Source organism: Bubalus kerabau, chromosome 11, assembly GCF_029407905.1.
Source record: "Bubalus kerabau isolate K-KA32 ecotype Philippines breed swamp buffalo chromosome 11, PCC_UOA_SB_1v2, whole genome shotgun sequence".
Lineage (NCBI taxonomy): Eukaryota > Metazoa > Chordata > Mammalia > Artiodactyla > Bovidae > Bubalus > Bubalus kerabau.
Genome location: NC_073634.1, coordinates 51,909,939 through 51,924,212, shown reverse-complemented (window position 1 = coordinate 51,924,212; position 14,274 = coordinate 51,909,939).

Below are 14,274 nucleotides of genomic sequence, written 5' to 3'. Positions count from 1 at the left end.
GTCACATGGGTCCCAGTGTGAGTCTGGGCTGCCTGCCCTTATCCTCTCTCTCACAGCCTCCCCAGCTGTCCCGCCCAGCTCCTCATGTGACAGCCCATTCCCTTGGGGCCCCTGATGCTTGACAACTCCTCTCTGGCTCTGCTGGGCTGGGATTCTACATCCCAGCCCAGGCCTTGACATGCCCTTGGGCCTGTGTCTGACTCTTTGCCACTCCATGGACTATCGCCTGCCAGGCTCCTCTGTTCATGGAATACTCCAGGCAAGGATACTGGAGTGGCTTGCCATTCCCTTCTTCAGGGGATCTTCCCGATCCAGGGATCGAATCTGGGTCTCCTGCATTGCAGGCAGATTCTTTACCATCTGAGCAGCCAGGATCCCTCTATCCCTGCCAGTGCCCTCATGGGGCCCTTGTCCCTGGGCAGGAGGTTCTTTGTAGACCTGCTGACCAGTTCTGTGGTTGAGCCAGGTTTGTGGCCAGTCTACCTTCACTTTAGAGTCTGCAAAGCATCCTTTTTATCCCCTTTCCCACCCCCACCACCCCACCTAGCCCCTTCCCATCCTGTGGGCTTCTCCCATCTCTCCCTCCCTGTTGAGATGAGCACCCATCTTTCAGGTCAGAGTCCATCCTACCCTAGTAACACTCCTCAGCCCATCTTTTCCCCAGGGACCAACCGCCCCATCTGGGGCTGACCTTCTGAGTCTGGTCCCCACAGGCTCGACCCTGACAAATGGGTCCTGGCTGAGCACCCTTGCCCTGACACCCGGCCTTTGCCTTACCCCATGGGGAGGCTTGGGCGCCAGCCTGGGCCCTTCCTGACTGGCCTGTCCCCCAGCGCCTGAGCCTGGGTTGTGACATCTTTCCACTGAGCGGCTCTTATTTTGAGAAGGCAAAACACGCCCCCCTCCTCGTGCTGACGCTGCATGCGCTGGCGTGAAAACCCGGCTGGCCATGTTTATTTTTCTTCATTTAATTTCCCCTTTAGAACAAACACCAGTCCTGTAACACCGACCACCCTCTCCTTTCAGATCCACAGCCTCCCCACCATCTCCCCCGCCATCCCTGGTCCTCCCGGCGGCGCAGCTGTGAATGAGAACAGAGTAAGTCCTTTAGCAGGAGGCAGTGGCCTGAATGAATTGATCCCAGCCTCCCAGCCAGCAGGGAAGGAGGACTTGTGAGCATGTGTGTTTGCTTTTTAGAAACTCTTTGCACATCCCGAGGCTCCTATTTTCCCCTGGGCCTTGGAGCCAACGCCTCTCCACCTCACCCCCCTTCCCTTGACTCCTTTCACATTTGATTTGAATTCCTTTTTGGTCCCATGCATTTTGTTTTCTGTTTTCTACAAGGGAGCCTGAGTCGGGGCCTCAGAAAAACAAGACCGGGCTGCCAACTGGAAATGTTTGCTCTGGGGGCGAGTTCGGAGGCTGGCGTCAGGCGGGGCAAGATCCGTGCCAGTGGAATGCGATTTAGGGGGGAAGCTGCAGGTCACTCAATCGCTGGCAGCCCGCCCGGGAGCAACTGAATGCTTTCTGAGCTGTGTGTGTGTGTATGTGTATGTGTGTGTGTGTGTATGTGTGTGTGTGTGTGTGTAGACTTTTTCCCTCATGCAAACAGAACCCTGGAGACGTGGAGACAGAAGCATTAGGAAGAAACTAGACAGGGGTTTGGAAAAATCAGGGGAACCAGAGAGATTAGGTGGATGGGGGTGGGAAGATGGTGGTAGGGTCTTTGTGGCCACTTTATCCAGCACCCCTTGTGTCCTCTGCCTAAAGCTCAGGGTGGGGGTGCTCTGGAGCAAGGAGAGATGCAGTCCCCTGCCCCAGCCCCCAGTGACTCATAGGCTCTTAGAGAAACAAGGGTCTCAGCACAGAACAGTCAGGCTAGCTTGGAAGTTCCCTGGCTGGAACCAGGAGACCAGTGGTGCCAGTGAGGTCAAGTAAGTCCCTGATGCTCCCTGAGCTGTCATGCAGACTGCATGAATGGCTGAGGTTTTTCAGGGAAGGCTTCCCAGAGGAGGTGTGGTAGGGTCCCATCCCTGAGTATGAAGTACAAGTCTTTCTCTGCTTATGATGGGATTATATCCTAATACACCCATCAGTAGTTGAAAGTACTTTTAAGTCAAAAAATGTATGTAATACAGCCAATCTACTAAAGATCACAACTTAACCTACCCTACCTTAAACGTGCTTGGGACACTCCATTAACCTACACAAACCCATTTTAACAAATACAAAATCTATTTTGTAACAGACTTTCTTGGGCTTCCCGGGTGGCAGAGTGGTAAAGAATCTACATGCCAATGCAGGAGACGCAAAAGACGCAGGTTTGATCCTTGGGTCAGGAAGATACCCTGGAGAAGGGAATGGCAACTCACTCTAGTATTCTTGCCTGGAAAATCCCATGGACAGAGGAGCCTGGCGGGCAACAGTCCATGGGGTCGTAAAGAGTCGGACACATGGCACAGAGCGCACACATGGCATGGACTTTCTTATGTAATTTATGGCACACTGGACGGAAAGTGAAAAACAGAAGTTGTCTGGGGACAGAATGTTTGTGGGTTGGTGTGATCACGTGGTTGTCTGCGAGTGGCGGCTGCCCCTGCAGAGCATCTCAAGAGAGTATCACTTCGTGTGGGGGTGGTTTATTTGCTCAGTCATGTCTGACCCTTGGGACCCCATGGACTGTAGCTCAGAGCTTGGTCCATGGGATTTCCCAGGCAAGAATACTGGAGTCGGTTGCCATTTCTTCCTCCAGGGGATCTTCCCAACCCAGGGATTGAACCCAGGTCTCCTGCATTGCAGGTGGAATCCTTACCCACTGAACCATCAGGGATGCACCACGTGTGCAGAAAAAGAACAAAATTTTAGGTACAGTTTCTACTGAATGTGTATCACTTTCATACCACCATAAAAATAAAAAAATCCTCAGTCAAACCATTGAAAGTCAGGGATCATATGTGTTGCATTGAAAAGAAAAGAGGTGTTCAGGAGATTGTTAGCTACCCCAGGCTGAGACTGTGCTGAGCCCTTTCATTGATGACCCCTTATCGTCCCAGCAACCCTTGAGGGTCAGTGGTCTTTGTATCCTAAATTGCAAATGAGGAAACTGAGGACCAGAGCTTTTAGGGAACTTGGCCAAGCTCCCAGCTGGTACGTGGCTCAGAGTTGTCCCATAATAAATCCTGACTTCTCCTGACCACTGAGGGTCTTTTCCCACTTAGCTAAGTTCTCTGAGTAAGGGCCTGTCTTTTTTTCCCCCCAGAAAAAGAGCAGTTAAGTTTAAGTTGGGGATATAAGATGCCAAGGTAGACCTCCCAGAGGACAGTGTGACAAGTGCTGAGAGATCCGAACAAAATTTGCCTCATCTCATCATCCCCAGGAAGTGGTGGCTGGGCCTCTGGGCAGTCCTGCCAGGGTTCCTACCAAGCCAGGCCTCTCTGACAGCCAGGCTCACCTTATCAATGACCCGGGTCCCTTTCTGTACTCCTCAGCACACCACATTACGTGCCAAGTTCTTTCCTACCCCAAATGTTCACTGTGGGACTGCCCCCTTCAGGGGTCCTCAGTAGTAATCTGCCACTGTGAGAGGTTCATGAATACCCAGCTGGACCAGACAGAATGGATGTATCCAGGGCACCCAGCACGACCTGAGAGGTAGTCGGGGGACCCAGCGGGGCCAGTATTTCCCAGTGATGTCAAGTGAGTCTGTACCCTGAGGAATGGTCTGGATGGTCCCTGAGCCGTCATACAGATGGAAAGGAGGGAATCTAAAATGGAAGAGCTGATATGCAGGTATTGGTTGTGGGGGGAGTGTCTGACCCACCACAGAAGGATTCTTGGTTAGAGAAAGCAAGGTCTATTTCAGGGTCTCTCTCAGGCTCGGTAGAGGAGAAGGAAACAAGCCAGGCTTGGCAGGGAGGAAAAGATGGGGGCGAGGGAAGGGAGTATGGACAGGATGGTTAGATCCAAGCTTGTCAGGTAGAGACCAGAAGGATAGCTTTCCATTTGATTAGAATGATTCCATTGGTCATTTGAGGATTTTATTGTCCTGAGGCCAAATGGTTAGCCTCACTCATGGATTTTTAAAAATTTTATTTTCATTATTTATTTATTTTGGGTTGCATTAGGTCTTTGTTGCTGCACAGGCTTTTCTCTAGTTGTGGTGAGCTGGCTTCTCATTGCGGGGGCTTCTCTTGTTGTGGAGCATGGGCTCTAGGGCATGCAGCCTTCCGTAGTTGCAGCACATGGGCTCAGTAGTTGAGGCTCCCAGGCTCTAGAGCACAGGTGAAATAGTTGTGGCACACAGGCTTAGTTGCTCCAATGCACGTGAAATCTTCCTGCATCAGGGATCAAACCCGTGTCTCCTGCATTGGCAGGCGTACTCCTTACCACTGAGCCACCAGGGAAGCCTCGTGGACTCTTTGACTGTCTAACCATTAATGTTAGGTAAATACTGTGTAGGGGTCACCTTGGTCTGCCAGGTCATCTACATAGGTTGAACTCACTTTTCAATCCTACAAGACAATTGATCTTACCAATTATTTCCGGGAATAAGCCATTGACTGAATTGACCCAACCCAGTCATTCTTTTGCTTTTTCAGAGACAGTCTTTGGACACATCTTTGGACCTCACAAATATTTAAGTCCCCCCCGCCCCCACACATACCCCATTGACAGGGCTTCCCAGGTGGCTCAGTGAGTAAAGAATCCATCTACAATGCAGGAGATGAGGGTTTGATCCCTTGGTTGGGAAGATCCCCTCGAGGAGGGCATGGCAACCCACTCCAGTATTCTTGCCTGGATAATTCCATGGACAAAGGAGCCTGGCGGGCTACAGTCCATGGGGTTGCACAGTCGAATATGACTGAAGGGACTGAGCATGCATGCACTCACATAGGCACACCACTGACAACAGCCAGCCCCCCAAAAAGGCTGGGAAAGACCCTACAGACAATGGGCTTTGGGACTCAGTCTCTCCCATCAATAAAATGGGAAGGCTGGACCAGACCAGGAGTGGCCAACACATGGCATGAATCTGCCCTCTGCATGGCAGACATTGCTAATCAAGTACAGTGTTCATTCCCATGGGACCCAGATGCAGCCTCAGAATCCTTTTCAACACAGGGCTTCAGGCAGCCCCTACCAATCAATTAGACTTGGCATGCATGATGAAAAGCGTTTGTCCTCGGTGCCCTAGATGATCTCCAAGCCTCCCTCCGGCTGTGCCGATCTAGGATTGCAACTGATTAAGTGTGTCTGAGGACTCAGCCCGGAGACCACCAGATCGACAGCTGTCCCCGGGGCTTCCCAGGTCTGTGGGGCGGCTGTGGTAGAGCGGTACCTTTTAAATTTTCCTCACTGCTAATAAACGTGCATTGCGTCAGCTCCGCTGTGCCCCCCTTGGGCTCCGGTTGCCGCCATCAGAGAGGACTTTTTCAGAGAGTTGTAAAAATAGTTTTTCAAGAAGCCTGTACAGAAGAAGCAGCCAAGCCTTTTTTTTTTTTTTTTAATTTCCTTTCTTTTCTGAGGGAATGGGGGAGATGGGTAGGGAATACTTCACAATGAAGGAATGTGCTCCTTGGGGAATTGAAAGTTGTTCTCCTAAAAAAAAAAGTTATCACACACTGGTTTCTCATCTAGCCACAGAGCATGCCTATGAGTCTTGGTAACAGCTCCCGGGAGATCACTGGCTTAAGCCAGTTCTTGTTAGGCTGTTGACAACTAGGTCCTGATGAGGGAAGCACTAATGGGCCCCTGGCTCGCTCTCTGCCCGCCCCCTGACTGATCAGGTTTGGGTTCCAGTGGGCTTGATGGCTCCATGACAGAGCTTTTCTTGCCTGTGATAGGGGTTAGGCCTGCAAGAGAGTTTTCTTTCTAGCCAGTGAACTTTTCACTTCTCCCCATTGTGCTCTGGATTTGGAAGAGGCTTAAGACAGATGCTGAGATGTTAGAGGTGGGAGTATCTCCAGGTAGGTAGGAGCCATCACCTTCTTACTCTTTCCATTTTACAGATGAAGAAACTGAGGTTTGCAAGGGCAGGGGGACAGAGGAGATACCCAAGGGAAGGGTACATAGCTGGTCCTGGGATGAGAATGCATTTTTCGACACCCAGATCAGCAAGTCAGAACTTTAGGACAACTCTGATAACATCCAGCCTGGAATTTCTCAAACCCTGAGTAATTGTGTGCTCCTGTCTTGAAAGGTGACACCTTGTCACAGAGCCCTAGGACATCGCTATGCTCTTAGGCTTTATACTTTTACTTTTTATATAACTATAAAAAGAAATAAATTAGTAAACAAAACTACAAAGGTGATGTGCTTCCCCAGTGGCTCAGTGGTAAAGAATCCACCTGCAATGCAGGAGTCACAGTTCACCAAGTTCAGTCCCTGGGTCGGAAAGATCCCCTGGAGGAGGGTATGGAAACCCACTCTAGTATTTTTGCCTGGAGAATCCCATGCTCCTCTGTCCATGGGGTTGCACAGAGTTGGACACAACTGAAGCAACTCAGCACACATGCACAAGGGTGATACAATTCAAATGAACAACATGGGGTAAAGATGGATAACACTGTTTTACTGAAACAGAGCACATAGAGGGCAGAGGAGGAGCATAGGAGAAGCCACTGAAGACCCTGGACTTTCCCCATCAGAGCTCACTGGAATGAAGGAATCTGGGGACAGTGTGATGTTGGGGGAGGGAAGAGGACCAGAGAGGACAGGGCCAAGTCAGATGCTGGTCAGGGAAAGCGCAGAGCCTGAGCACCCTCATGTCCTCTTGGCGGTGTGCTCTCCCAAGTCTCCTTAAGGCTTGGCTGTCCCCTCACTTCTTAGCAAATCCCCGATGTCAAGGTGGGGCCCCGTTACCATCCCCTCTCTGCTCTGCCATCTTACCCACCACAGGGAGGAACCTTCACTAGGCTCCATGAGGGAGTGGGTGCCACTGCTCCCTGCTGCTTCCTGTCTACTTCAGGTGGGAACGCAGGCCAAATGGATCCCATAGATGTGTAAGTGGATCATAGAGTGTGTGTGAAGGAGAAAAGGGGTACAGTTCCAGTTGTAAGTGGATAGTGAAGGGAGGCCGTAGTGAAGGGAGGCCTTAGCGAAAGGTGACATAACAGGAGGCTGAGAGAAGGCTAGGCAGTAAGCTATGGATATTTGTCAGGGAGGAGGTCTGCCCGGCCAAAAATCCCATTGTCCTTCCAGCCTGGTTCAAATGCCTCTTCTTCAGGCGTCCCTGGTGGTCCAGCGGTTTAAGTATCCACCTTGCAATGTAAGGGACACCAGTTCAATTCCTGATCTGGGAGGATCCCACAGGCCATGGAGCATCTAATCCCCTGCGCTGCAACTACTGAAGCCTGAGCTCCTAGAGCCTGTGCTCCACAATGAGAAGCCACCGCAACGAGAAACTACACATGACAAGGGAGGAGCCACCACTCGCTGCAACTAGAGGAAGCCCACATGCAGCAACAAAGTCCCAACCCAACCAAAAAATAAAACAAATAAACATAGTGAAAGTGTTAGTCGCTCAGTCGTGTCTGACTCTTTGCGACCCCATTCACTGTAGCCTGCCAGGCTCTCCTTTGTCTGTGGAATTCTCCAGGAAAGAAGACTGGAGTAGGTTGCCATTCCCTTCTCCAGGGGATCTTCCTAACCCAGGGATCAAACCCAGATCTCCTGCATTAAAGGCAGATTCTTTACCGTCTAAGCTGCCAGGGATCTTCCCAAATGAATATTCAAACAAACAAAACCCCAAATGCCTCTTCTTCCAGGAAGTCTCCCAGAATGGTTCTGCCACACTTGGAATTCCCAGAGTTTTCCCTGCAGTGTGTGTCACTTCAAACTGTGTCTAACAGCTCTTAGATTTGTATCATCTTTCTACTGGACCCGGAGCTCCTTGGGGTGGTCACCTCATGTTCTCTCGCCAAACGTCAGCTCCCCGAAGTAGGGGTTTTTGCTTTGTTCGCTGCTGTTTCCCTAGACTCAGTAGGTGTCTACAAATGCACACTGAATTACCACAGGTGGACCAAGTCAAAGGTGGTACTTACTCGAGCTCCTGACGACAGACACCTCATGTCTCTGTCCCAGTCCCATGACGGGGCCTGGCCAGGTGCCAGGTTTGTCAAGTGACTGGATGATGGTTGATTTGCACCCATTGTCCCCCATGTTGTTTATCAGGCCAGGAGACACGAAGCCAGAGAAAAAGAAAGTGAATTCGACAAACCACCAGTTCTCGGTGGTCACAGCAATTGTTTCTAAGACACGATCAACTCTGGATCCACTGGCTTCTTCTATCAAAGCAGCTGGTTGAATAGTTGAGTAAGACCTGGTCCAAACTGAGCAGTGAACCTCCCTGGTGGCTCAGATGGTAAAGAATATGCCCTTAAGGCAGGAGACCCAGATTTGATCCCTGGGTCAGGAAGATCCCCTGGAAGAGGAAAAGGCAACCCACTCCAGTATTCTTGCCTGGAGAAACCCATGGACAGAGGAGCCTGGTAGGCTACAGTCCACAGGGTCGCAAAGAGTCAGGCACACCTGAAGTGACTAAGTACATATGCATGCATGCACACACATGTGTACCAGGATTGTTCTAGATGCTGGGATATAGCAGTGAACAAGGCAGGTAAAAATCCCTGCCCTCATGGAGCTGACATTCTAGTCCAGGATACAAAGAAACAAAAACCCCAGTAATATGCATACATATATAATATGTCAGATGATGGCAAGTGCTTGAAAAATTAAAGCAGGGAAGAGGCAGAAGATTCTGAAGGGGTGGGGGTACAAATTTTATGGGGTGCCCAGGGACAGTCTCACTGAGAAGGTGACATAGAGGCACCAGAGGATTGAGGGAGTGAGTCACAGGCTACCTTGGAGAGAATATTCCAGAATGAGGGAATAGCCAGTGCAAAGGCCCTGAGGCAGGAGGGAGCCTTCTGGCTAAGTTCAAAGTATAGAGGAAACCCAGTGTGGTGAGAGCAGAAGGATGGGGTGGGTTATGGGGAGAACTGAGGGGTGAGATCAGAGAGGAAATGGGAGAAACGGGGGACTAGATGCCAATCTTGGTTCCTACTGGAATGTTTCAGTTCTCTATTGCTTGCATAACAAATCACCCCAGAATGAAGTGGCTTAACACGACAATTCAGGATATGTTTCCATGGTTCTGGAGGTTTACTGGGCTCAACTGGGCAGTTCTCACTCAGGTTCTCCATGTGGTTACAGAGAGATAGAGGCTGAGGCCAGAAGCATCTGAAGGCAGGTGTTTGGGTCCCTTCCTCCATCACAGATCTGGCAGGCACGATGGGGCTTCCCATGAGGCCTCTCCCTGCAACACAGTAACCTGGACCCCTCACATGGTGACTCAGGGCTCCCATTGGCAGGAAGCTGAAACAGCCAGTGCCCTTAAAAGTACAGCATCACTTCTACTCCAGCAGGCCTCCATTAGCCAAAGCAGTCCAGGTTCCTGGGATGGAGGAACATACCCCTGCCTGCATGCTTGCAGGTGGAGAGGATTGCTGGAGCCCCTAACACATGTGAGAAAAAAAGGAAGTCACCCAAAGGAACAACAGGCTGTGTCCCAGGTTTCAGAGGACTTCTGGTCAACTGTGTGAGAACCTGGCACCCACCTGCCTGTTGTACCAAGCTCCCCCTCATGCTTGTTGAACCCCTTCTCTCCGGACCCGACCCTCCCATTTCCTTCCTGACCACAGGAGTCAGGACCAAGTGTGCCCTATGGACTTTGCCTTGTGCAGGGGAGTCTGCTGCATTAGCCACAGAGCATGTGCTTGGGCCTGAGAAGGGATACCCAAGCTTATGCCAGAGACAGGACCCCAGAGAGGGAGTCCTAGAGAGGATGTACTGAAGGCCTCCCCGCTTCCCTCCTGTCATGTCCTTATCCAGCCACTGTCCCAGCCCCAAAGTCTCTCAATTTTCCACAATTTAGATGGTCACTTGGATAGAGGGAGCTAGAAGGAAAGCTGGAGAGGGAGTTTGAGAGCTTTCTGCCTGGATATTTCCTTTCTGTCCTCTGGATCCAGTGTCTTGCTGGTTAATGGTGGCAGTTCAGGCATTGTGACTGAAAGGTAGGGAGGGGACTTGGGGGCCACAAGGCTGGCTGTATCCTACTCTCTGCTCATTCCCTTGGGTGGTCCTATTCAGGGTGGATATGAGCACAACTCCAGAAGGCAGTGATCATATGCGTTCTGTAGCCTTCTGGCAGTCTAATTCCATTCTTCCTTGCTCGAATTAAAGACACACCCGCTTTGGAACAATCTGGACAGTCGGAAATGGGAACTCCAGATTCAGGAATGCAGCATTCCATGTAGCAAGGATCCAAGGATCCATCTCATTTGCCAAGGAGACGGCAATCATGGGGTGCCACCTGGCAGAGTTCTCCTGTCCTCAGCCATGGGTGGTGTGTATGCACTAAGGAACTGATGGGTAGGTTCCACCCAGCAATGCCAGGAGGTACCAGTGCCTGGATAAGATCTGGGATCCATATGCCTGAGATCATCAAATGTCCAGAGGAAGTACCCCTGACATCTGACCCTGACCAGGAGGATCACTGAGCTGGTCCAAGGGAGGCCAGAGGCTTCCCTTGAGAAGAGGACAGCAAGGAGCTCACCCAGCCTGGTGGCACATGCAGGGAGGCCACCATGGCCAGCCAGAGAGGCCAGCCGTGTACGTGTCCCAGTGACTTGCCTGGTCAGATGCTGGTCACGGAGGTCTCAGGAGGCCACAAAACACAGTGGTTCAAAGCTTGAGTTTTGGGGTCAGTTGGCCAGGGTTCAAATCCCACTTCTGTTAACTTTTTCCTTATCTGTACAATGGGTTTACTTCCCTGGGTTGTTATAAGGCAATTGAGCCTATGTAGAAATAGAGCCTATATTCACTCCCACTGTGGTGGTATTACTGCCTGGCTTTTGAGCCTTTGTTCTCAGTGACCCAAGCCCTAAGCTCTTGCCTTCACTTCTCTTTCTAGCTTCATTCCTATCCCTGGATCAGCCACACAGAGGATGTAGAACCGCCCGGTGGCTGTTTTTAAGGTAGGACTTCCCGGGTGGCTCAGAGGGAAACACTCCGAGTGCTAAGGCAGGAGATACAAGAGACGTGGGTTTTATCCCTCGGTCAGGAAGACCCCCTGGAGGAGGAAATGACAACCCGCTCCGGTATTCTTGCCTGGAAAATTCCATGGACAGAGGAGCTTGGCAGGATACAGCCTAATGGGTTCGCAAAGAGTCAGACACGACTGAGAGATTGAGCATGCGCGCACATAGGTTTTCTAGGGGTGTGTGTCTTGTCCCATTCCAAGCAGGGTGTGAGACCACTTGGAGCCCTGAAAGCCTTTTTCCTCTGGCATTTCTATGAATTCACAAAATCCATGTTACTCTCATTTCAGGGCTACCAGTCCTGGTAGCTCCGGAGAAGGCGATGGCACCCCACTCCAGTACTCTTGCCTGGAAAATCCCATGGATGGAGAAGCCTGGTGGGCTGCAGTCCATGGGGTCGCGAAGAGTCGGACACGACTGAGCGACTTCACTTTCACTTTTCACTTTCATGCATTGGAGAAGGAAATGGCAACCCACTCCAGTGTTCTTGCCTGGAGAATCCCAGGGACGGCGGAGCCTGGTGGGCTGCTGTCTATGGGGTCGCACAGAGTCAGACACGACTGAAGTGACTTAGCAGCAGCAGCAGCAGCAGCAGGCCTGGTGGCTCAGACCGTAAAGCGTCTGCCTGCAATGCAGGAGATCCGGGTTCAATCCCTGGGTCGGGAAGATCTCCTGGAGAAGGAAATGGCAACCCACTCCAGTAATCTTGCCTGGAAAATCCCATGGACAGAGGAACCATGGGGTCTCAAAGAGTTGGATATACTGAGCGACTTCACTCTAGTCCTGCGCTCTAAATTCTTGTGGGGAGCCAGCTATGCCGTGTGTAGTTCATACTGTATTATACCACCAGAGGGCGCCGGCAGGCTGGTCTGCCTCCACTTTTCCAGGAGACTAAGGGAAGTAAGCCCTGGGTGGCAGGTTTGCCCTTAAGCTGGGGGACCTTGGGCAGTTAGCCTGGACTTTGAAGGTCTGCCACTTGGAGGGCTGAGAATCACAATAACAGGGACCCTTCACATCACTTGGCCTCTCCAGTTCTGGTACATAGCATTCCATCTTATGACTAAGGAAGTAATGCCCAGATAACAAACTACAGCTCAGAGAGGTAAAGGAGCTGCTCAAGGCCACACAGCTGGTAAGTGGCAAAGCCGATTCCTCCTAGGCTAGCCTGATGCCAACCCCTGGGCCCACAGGAGAGGCAGCATGGCGGGGGGAAGGAGCATGTCCTGGAAGACCTGCTGGGTCTGAGTCCCGTTCCACCTCCGCCCAGCGCAGCTGACCACTCCTATCCACTCCCTTCTCCTCCCCTGTTCCCATGGGATCTCAGTGATCTTCTCCCCTGTTTTGAGAGAGTTGGTGACAGGCTCAGAATCAGTATGAGTGGAGCCCTCGATACTCAATAAAGACAGGTGATTTTCCTGGAGCCCATGCTGGCCTCTTTAGGGACAGTTTTCAGTCCTGCTACAAGACTTCCACACGCTCCAACTAGCTGTGGACACCTCCAGTCTACAAGCGCACTCCGAGACCGGAGGCAGATGCTGCGATGCAAGGAGTCTGGGCAGCTGTGCCAACCCAGAGGCCTGAGGCCACTGTCACTCCAGCTCAGTGTTGTACATGCAGTCTCACTCGAACCGCATGCCAGTTCTGGGAGACGATATTATGATCCCCATTTTACAGAGGAGGAAACTGAGGTTCAGAGAGGAACTCAGCAGTTCTGGGGAGGAGGACTTGGCTTTCCCCCCATCTCTGCCACTGACTGGCTAGATGTGTGAGGAGTGGGCTAGCTGGGGTCTCAGACTCTGTTTGGGAGCTGGCAAATATAAAGGGCATGAAAGTGAAAGATAGTGTTAGTCGCTCAATCAGGTCCAACTCTTTGCGACCCCATGGACTGTAACCCTCCAGGCTCCTCTGTCCATGAGATTCTCCAGACAAGAATACTGAAGTGAGGGCTTTAGCAAAGGTTTCCTGGGAGACAGGGAGGAAGGAAAGAGCAGCTTGTGGATCTTAGTTCCCTGATCAGGGATGGAACTCAGGCCCCCTGCAGTGAAAGCACAGGGTGCTAACCACTGGACCATCAGAGAAGTCCCAGAAACAGCAGTGTTTCAGGACCTCACAAACCTAGGGGTTCAGACAGGACCTCAGTGAAGGACAAGCTGCAGCAATTCTTGGGAGTGAGCAGAGGCCAGCAAGAGTGACAGGGCGCTGTGATGACCAGCCAAGGCTTACAGAGAGAGGAGACTGAAGCCAGTCATCCAAGAGCGAGAAGAATGTTTTCAAAGGGCCTGGGGCTGGTGGGGAAAAAGCAGGAGAATAGGGGCTCCTGTCTGGGGCTTACCCTTGGTCTTCAGGACAGAGGTAAGGTATGGGAAGATGCTGGGCGTCCAGGGAAGTGGGTGCCTCAGGAAGCAATCACTGTATCATGCTGGGACCGATTCCCCATGGGAAAAAAATGAGGTTTTGCATTTACTATTCCCAGGTGGCGCTAGTGGTAAAGAACCCACCTGCCAATGCAGGAGACATAAGAGACAAGGGGTTCGATCTCTGGGGTACATAGGGAGACATCCTTGAGGAGGAAATGCCAACCCACTCGGGTATTCCTGCCTGGAGAATCCCATGGACAGAGGAGCCTGGCAGTCTACAGTCCATGGGGTGGCAAAGAGTCAGACACGACTAAGCACATATTTCAGCCAGCCATAGTCAGAAAATTGCATGCTTCCGTGTGTGTGTTCCTATGTGTATGCAGACATATGAGGGTATGTTTGATGTCAAAGTCCTCTTAAATCTGTGATCTCTTTTTATTTCCCTAACCACCTTGAGAGGTTGGCTGCACAGAAATGTCACCCTCAAGGACAGATTCAGAACTCCAGTGGGATGAACTGTCTTGTCCAGGGTCACAGGCCTTGAGAGTTGAAAAGCCAAGCACAATCTATGCTCCTGCCCCTGAACTTTCTGCCTGGGCCCCTCTCCTACCTTCCAGGACACTGCAAGGCGCAGGCTACTGAGTCATTTACCTCCTCACACCCTTAGGACATTCTCTCCTAGACAAGAGGAGAGAGAGAGAGAGAAAAAGAAGGCACTCCAGATGAACCCTGAAGAAAACCCCCACTGGGTTTGGTGGGTGTAGGGGGTGGGAGTGAAGGACTGAAACCAGAAAGATAAGGATTCCAGTGGTTGCAGA